The sequence below is a fragment of the Tachypleus tridentatus genome, chromosome 1, assembly GCF_004210375.1.
Source record: "Tachypleus tridentatus isolate NWPU-2018 chromosome 1, ASM421037v1, whole genome shotgun sequence".
Taxonomy (NCBI): Eukaryota; Metazoa; Arthropoda; class Merostomata; order Xiphosura; family Limulidae; genus Tachypleus; species Tachypleus tridentatus.
Genome location: NC_134825.1, coordinates 6,383,793 through 6,392,798, shown reverse-complemented (window position 1 = coordinate 6,392,798; position 9,006 = coordinate 6,383,793).

Genomic DNA, 9,006 nt, shown 5'->3' with positions numbered 1-9,006 from the left:
CCAACGTTATTTATAAAATACAATGTGATAACTGCCACGACTTCTGTATTGGAGAAACAAGTAGAAAAATGGAAACCAGATTCAAAGAACATAAAAAGTCATCTTGACATGTTTTTGAACACTGCAAGTCAAATAAACACAACATAACCATAGAAAACACTCAAATACTAAATAAATAAACAACATAAACAAACGCAAAATTAATGAAGCCTTACTTATACAACAACTCAAGCCCAAAATAAACCAATACAAAGGAACACCTTTATACCTACATTAAAAATAATAAAATAATGATGTAAAATTATATATTCAAACATCTAAGCACGCCCTCTACATTTCGACACTCAGTTACACGACCCTTTTCAAATATGAGGTCAGCTTCCGGCCAGTTACCTCTTCCTTCCTTCGTGAAGCTGACGATGACCGAAGAAGGTCGAAACGTTGTTCACTCCTCTACGTAAAAATATTTTCTCAACCCAAACGAGCCGTTTTCACACAAATAGTACGTCATCAACTTACTTGTCTAACCCTTCATCCTTATTTAGGGTGAACTTATCGTTACTGTGTTTATAGTACGTCATCAACTTACTTGTCTAACCCTTCATCCTTATTTAGGGTGAACTTATCGTTACTGTGTTTATAGTACGTCATCAACTTACTTGTCTAACCCTTCATCCTTATTTAGGGTCATCAACTTACTTGTCTAACCCTTCATCCTTATTTAGAGTGAGCTCATCGTTACTGTGTTTAATTATTTCTATGATTTCTCTAATATTTTTTGACATAATATTATTCGGTTGTGCAAATAAATATAAAAGAAATATTAAAAACCAAACTGAAACTATGCAGTAGCTGAACACATATATTATGCTGGTCGTGTTATCCAGTGGAAATAAAACTATTTATCAGTTTATCTCAGCCGAATAATATAACGACTAGAAATAGAGAAGAAACCATATAAATAATAAAACAGGGTAGAAATAAGTTCATCTTAAGTAACGATGAATGGTTAGAAAATCAAAAACTCAATAGATGGCGCGATTTTTTAAAATCCTGTAAACTATTAGTCACATGATCATAGGTGTTTGTACCTGTATCGTTCAACATTATTTGTTTCTCACGAGGTAGTGAAAGTTGGTCTTTCTCGAAGTTCTCCCGTTTTTTTCCCACAGTGAAATTAAGGGCTATAGTAGCAGTAAATAAACGTATAATATTTGTCTACAGCCTATCGTTAGATCTTTTCAAAAAGTTTGATGCGCATTTGATTCATTGTACAAAATGCCTTCTAAAGTATATATACATTGCCGAAACGAAGTGTAACCACGTGCGCATTTAGATGGTAGGATGAACATGCGTTTTCATCTGAAACAAAACCACAGTATTACTATAATACACAGAATAACCCATACAGAATTGTGGTTGAAATTTCATGACAGCCATTCAATTTTGTTTACTCCTAATGACTTTTATTAAATTTGGGTTTAGTTGTAATGACTTCAACTTAGTTTTAAATGACATTTATTAATATATAACAAGCAGACAAAATAAAAGATGACATCCAACACTAGGTATCAGGAAACTAACGTGACTGTAGATAACACTTAATATACGTCAAACAGGCAAAATGATGACATCGAACACTAGGTATCAGGAAACTAACGTGACTGTAGATAACACTTAATATACGTCAAACAGGCAAAATGAAAGATGACATCAAACACAAGGTATCAGGAAACTAACGTGACTGTAGATAACACTTAATATACGTCAAACAGGCAAAATGATGACATCGAACACTAGGTATCAGGAAACTAACGTGACTGTAGATAACACTTAATATACGTCAAACAGGCAAAATGATGACATCGAACACTAGGTATGAGGAAACTAACGTGACTGTAGATAACACTTAATATACGTCAAACAGGCAAAATGATGACATCGAACACTAGGTATGAGGAAACTAACGTGACTGTAGATAACACTTAATATACGTCAAACAGGCAAAATGATGACATCGAACACTAGGTATCAGGAAACTAACGTGACTGTAGATAACACTTAATATACGTCAAACAGGCAAAATGATGACATCGAACACCAGGTATGAGGAAACTAACGTGACTGTTGATAACTGTTAAAATTCTAAATAAGAAATTTGGTCACTCAGGCGTTTGAAAGGTAAATCTTCCTTGTTAGAGGGTTATATTTAAAAATGTTGTGAACTTATAATAGGTATGAAGTGATAAGTGTAGAGTTTTGAATAAGAATGGAGACAACTGTGATAATGAGCCCGTGTAGTACGTAGGGTTTGGAGCTTATGAACATATCTCGATGGTGAGTCTATTCAGTTTGAACATATCTCGATGGTGAGTCCATTCAGTTTGAACATATCTCGATGGTGAGTCCATTCAGTTTGAACATATCTCGATGGTGAGTCCATTCAGTTTGAACATATCTCGATGGTGAGTCCATTCAGTTGAACATATCTCTGATGGTGAGTCCATTCCGGTTTGAAACATATCTCGATGGTGAGTCCATTCAGTTTGAACATATCTCGATGGTGAGTCCATTCAGTTTGAACATATCTCGATGGTGAGTCCATTCAGTTTGAACATATCTCGATGGTGAGTCCATTCAGTTTGAACATATCTCGATGGTGAGTCCATTCAGTTTGAACATATCTCGATGGTGAGTCTATGGTGAGTCCATTCAGTTGAACATATCTCGATGGTGAGTCCATTCAGTTTGAACATATCTCGATGGTGAGTCCATTCAGTTGAACATATCTCGATGGTGAGTCCATTCAGTTTGAACATATCTCGATGGTGAGTCCATTCAGTTTGAACATATCTCGATGGTGAGTCCATTCAGTTTGAACATATATCTCGATGGTGAGTCCATTCAGTTTGAACATATCTCGATGGTGAGGTCCATTCAGTTTGAACATATCTCGATGGTGAGTCCATTCAGTTTGAACATATCTCGATGGTGAGTCCATTCAGTTTGAACATATCTCGATGGTGAGTCCATTCAGTTTGGAATAATATCTCGATGGTGAGTCCATTCAGTTTGAACATATCTCGATGGTGAGTCCATTCAGTTTGAACATATCTCGATGGTGAGTCCATTCAGTTTGAACATATCTCGATGGTGAGTCCATTCAGTTTGAACATATCTCGATGGTGAGTCCATTCAGTTTGAACATATCTCGATGGTGAGTCCATTCAGTTTTGAACATATCTCGATGGTGAGTCCATTTAGTTTGAACATATCTCGATGGTGAGTCCATTCAGTTTGAACATATCTCGATGGTGAGTCCATTCAGTTTGAACATATCTCGATGGTGGGTCCATTCAAGTTTGAACATATCTCGATGGTGAGTCCATTCAGTTTGAAACATATCTCGATAGGTGAGTCCATTCAGTTTGAACATATCTCGATGGTGAGTCCATTCAGTTTGAACATATCTCATGGATGGTGAGTCCATTCAGTTTGAACATATCTCGATGGTGAGTCCATTCAGTTTGAACATATCTCGATGGTGAGTCCATTCAGTTTGAACATATCTCGATGGTGAGTCCATTCAGTTTGAACATATCTCGATGGTGAGTCCATTCAGTTTGAACATATATCTGATGGTGAGTCCATTCAGTTTGAACATATCTCGATGGTGAGTCCATTCAGTTGAACATATCTCGATGGTGAGTCCATTCAGTTTGAACATATCTCGATGGTGAGTCCATTCAGTTTGAAACATATCTCGATGGTGAGTCCATTCAGTTTGAACATATCTCGATGGTGAGTCCATTCAGGCTGAACATATCTCGTATGGTGAGTCCATTCAGTTTGAACATATCTCGATGGTGAGTCCATTCAGTTTGAACATATCTCGATGGTGAGTCCATTCAGTTGAACATATCTCGATGGTGAGTCCATTCAGTTTGAACATATCTCGATGGTGGAAAACCTGGGTCCATTCAGTTTGAACATATCTCGATGGTGAGTCCATCTCAGCTTGGAACATATCTCGATGGTGAGTCCATTCAGTTCCAGCCGGAAACCTGGACATCTCGATGGTGAGTCCATTCAGTTTGAACATATCTCTCGATGGTGAGTCCATTCAGCTGAACATATCTCGATGGTGAGTCCATTCAGTTTGAACATATCTCGATGGTGAGTCCATTCAGTTTGAAACATATCTCGATGGTGAGTCCATTCAGGAAAATATATCTCGATGGTGAGTCCATTCAGTTTGAAACATATCTCGATGGTGAGTCCATTCAGTTTGAACATATCTCGATGGTGAGTCCATTCAGTTTGAACATATCCCTCGATGGTGAGTCCATTCAGTTTGAACATATCTCTCGATGGTGAGTCCATTCAGTTTGAAACATATCTCGATGGTGGGTCCATTCAGTTTGAACATATCTCGATGGTGAGTCCATTCAGTTTGAAACATATCTCGATGGTGAGTCCATTCAGTTGAAGAACATATCTCGATGGTGAGTCCATTCAGTTTGAAAACATATCTCGATGGTGAGTCCATTCAGTTTGAACATATCTCGATGGTGAGTCCATTCAGGTTGAACATATCTCGATGGTGAGTCCATTCAGTTTGAACATATCTCGATGGTGAGTCCATTCAGTTTGAACATATCTCGATGGTGAGTCCATTCAGTTTGAACATATCTCGATGGTGAGTCCATTCAGTTTGAACATATCTCGATGGTGAGTCCATTCAGTTTGAACATATCTCGATGGTGAGTCCATTCAATTGAACAGGAAACCTATGAAATCTAATTCGATACTCTCTACAAGAACGTAACACATTTGCGCCATCTCTATATGTTATATAGAAATGAACAATTAAGGGTAGGCCTTGCATGGCCTAGCGCGTTAAGGCGTGCGCTTCGTAATCTGAGGGTCGCGGGTTCGCGCCCGAGTCGCGCCAAACATGCTCCCGCCCAGCCGTGGGGGTGTTATAATGATGACGGTCAATCCCACTATTCGTTGGTAAAAGAGGAGAGTTGGCGGTGGGATGATACTGCCTTCCTAGTCTTACACTGCTAAATTAGGGACGCTAGCACAGATAGCCCTCGAGTAGCTTTGTGCGAAATTTCAAAACAAACAAACAAAAACAATTAAGGGGCATGTCAATATTATTCCGGTAGGGAAGATCGATTTTCCGTGAATAAAATAAGACCTGATTCATATAGAAACTTAAAGAATAAAGTTGTATTTTTATATTATTCTTAAATCAGTAATACTTAAAAGTCATGTCCCAGAAGTCAGTAGGTATGATATTCACTTTAAGCTGTCCCAGATATTAATAGGTATGATATTCACTTTAAACTGTCCCAAGGGTCAGTAGGTATGATAATCACTTTTAAGCTGTTCCAGGTCAGTCAGGTATGATATTCATTTTAAACTGTCCCAGAAGTCAGTAGGTATGATATTCACTTTAAGCTATCCCAGAAGTCAGTAGGCATGATATTCACTTTAAACTGTCCCACAAATCAGTAGATATTGGTGACTCATATGTTATTGGTGATCCACTAACCAGCGAAGGCATGGACCCATACATGACTTATTATATACATAACTTCAGAACGTGTTTAAAAAGCTGATAGGGATCTTCTTCTAGGGTTAAAGGTAAACAGTATGACCTGCGTTTAAATATTTAAAAATCTATAACCAAAATGCTCTGACTTTTTTTCCAAAAACAATTTCCAGTTGTGATACAAATTTTTGAAACAAGTTTCAAGCTAAGTGGTTTGTTTTGAATTTTGCGCAAAGCTACTGAGGGCTATATGCGCTAGCTGTCCCTAATTTAGCAGTGTAAGACTAGAGGGAAGGCAGCTAGTCATCACCACCCACCGCCAACTCTTGGCTACTATTTTACCAACGAATAGTGAGATTGAGAGTCATATTATAACGCCCTCACGGCATAAATTACAGGTAGAATGCCTTAACCATCTGGCCATGCCGGGCCCTCAAGCCAGGTGAAGTATGTGTCTGAACAATGCAGACAACCTGTACAATGTGAACTATAGCATATTTTCTCCAATATTATATGGATAGTTCTGTAGTCGAACAAACAGACAAAACCTTATGTTGGGTTTGATATACTTGGTGGAAACCAACTATGAATTATAAAAGAAAAGGAACTTAAAAATCACACACACACACACACACATGAAACTGTCTCAGATACGTCACTAAAACGTCACATATCACAGAAAAAGTTTTGTAAAGACGATATAACACATTAACACATAAGATATATGTTAACTATATCTGTGTAAATAGTTTTTGTTGGTAGTTATGCAAAACTACACAGTGAGGTATTTCTGATCTGTTCACTTCAGGTATTGAAACCCGATTTTTAGTGTTCTAAGTCAGTAGAAATGCCACTGGGGGGCACTGTGAGTAGTATCCCCACATTAAATACCATTTTGTCATGCGTATTTCACACTTAAAGTAGTAATTCAAAATTCTAACTTAATTATCTCGTTAATTAACTTTACTTCAATAACACTTCCATCCATTTATACTATTTGTCTGTAATCAATTTTAAAGGTCGATTTTGTTCAGATATTGTCTTATTTTTGTCTTACAGTTCCTTACTAGGCAGTGCAAGTATGATAAGCGACACCTAGTGCTTGGAAAAGAGGGAATTTTAAGGAATAAATTTATAATGCTTTCCCTCAATTAATAATACAGTCTGTTCATTATATAAAAAATAAAACGGTGAAAAGAAAACACAGCTATTCCATCTCAGGTATATTAAGCCATGTTTAAAAGCCTTGACTTTATAACACCTCGACAAGACAATTCACAGTGTTTTGAGATAAAATACAAAGTTTGTTTATATAGAAATATCTACTGAATGGATGCTGGGTAAATGAATACCTACACTCTCCACTAATTAAGTAATAATAACAAAGGTAACGTTATGACTGTTTCCATATTAATAACTATAGAATTGGAATTTACTATGTATATGCAGTCGAAAGACTCAGTAAAGATGAAAGTGAATGAAGGGCAGTGAGAAAAAAAAACGTTTTGTTGTTCAACGAACACTCCAAATGAACTTCATTTACTATGGTTTCCAGCTGATTTGATGAGCTATTGGTTCTTCCTACCACACTGGACCCCTTAGGGCACACAACAAGAACGGTTCTTGAAAGGAATTACGTATGTATTTAATTTCTGGCGAGACACGACGACTAGCCACGTTGATAGTGCATTCTTTCTCGAAAGATCACATAGAAAATTCATTAGCCAGTATTTTCATAGCTACTGTGAATGTATAAATTGAGGTCGTTGTCACAGATACAAAGATTAATTATCTGAGGATCATAGTGAAACTAGTAGAGACAGTACAAAAATCCTAGAATTAAATTAATATAAGGTTAGCAGTTAAAGTAACTTGTTAAGTATTCGCTAAAAACCAAAATATTTGACTGATTATTTTGAAATTATGCTCTACATTGCTGATCTATTAGTTGAGTACCTGGGCCGCGGCATGGCCAAGCGTGTTAAGGCGTTCGACTCGTAATCCGAAGGCCGCGGGTTCGAATCCAGGTCGCACCAAAAATGCTCGCCCTTTCAGCCGTGGGTACGTTATAATGTGAAGATTAATCCCACTATTCGTTATTAAAAGAGTAGTCCAAGATTTTATGGTGGTAGTGATGACTAGCTGCCTTCCATCTAGTCTTACACTGCTAAATTAGGGACGGCTAACGCAGATAGCTCCCGAGTAGCTTTGAAAGTGAAATTCCAAACAAACAAATACTTGATTACCACGCACCTATGTCATCTGCCCGCCAGTATCAACTCTTTCTCTTATCCCACATAATTATTTTGTCTTGTTGAACAAGGTCCGAAACAAATAGAACTTTACCAGACAGCAGGTGCTCTTTCCTTTTGATTTTACTTGTTTTTTTCCTGTTATTTGATCTGTAAACCTTGTTGCAGGCGATTGCCATCGTATCTTTACCAGAAGTTATAAACAGAATGTATTGCAGCTCCATTTTGAAAATAAAGAGTTAACGTGATATATTATATATCTTCACACGTTTTATCTGTTTTTTTTTTTTCGTTTTTTTTACATTTCTGCCATCTGTTAAACTGAAACCTGTTTACTCAAACATTTCTAAAGCTCTTCTCTCTGCATGTGGCTTTTGCTATATCTCTTAATTAGTTCGTGAATTTTACGGTAAAATCAGTCTTTCACTTAATAACCCTATACACTCTCACTCATAAAGCGGTTTTAACTCTGCGCATTTCGTAAGCAGTTCATTTTAAATATTTAATCTTGTATAATACCGAAGACTCTAGTGGTTGTTGGCTGATATTTCCTCTTGCTGGTCTGTTTTGTTGCAAAAGAGTTGTGAACATCCCCATAAAGAATCCAATGTAGATAAACGTCACCTTCATAAACCTTTGTTCGCAGTATAAAGCGGATTAGTTGGTCTGAGCTTTACTGTTTTGTTGGAGTAATGAATAATTTTGACATAACCAGATAAGTCAACAGAATAACACTCTCCACCAATCCAAACATTACTGGTGATTTGTGATGTCTACTTTTTTTTTTCTTTATCAGCTTATGTGAGTATCCCACGACGATAATGGAGAGTTGGTGATGAACGGTTAGCATTTACTCATCCCAAAGTATCTGAGCACGTGATAGGATGTTGGCTTGAAACTAAGACGGCAGTGGAATTCTAACAAACCCTTAAACATTAAAAAATATTCCTGTCTTATTGTTTTACAAATCAATAAATAAGTTTTCAAACAATTATCAACTAATATTAAATGCTTGGTAAAACACGAATCTGCTTTTCAAAGCGGTTTTAATAAACTTGTTAATAACAAAATCATATTAAAATAGCTTTAAAAATAGAGAATAATGAAGCAAATTTAAGAAAGGATTTCAGCACAAGTGCTGAGTGTCCCCTCGAGGCTGTTAAACGATCTGTGAGAAGTAGGAATGGATAG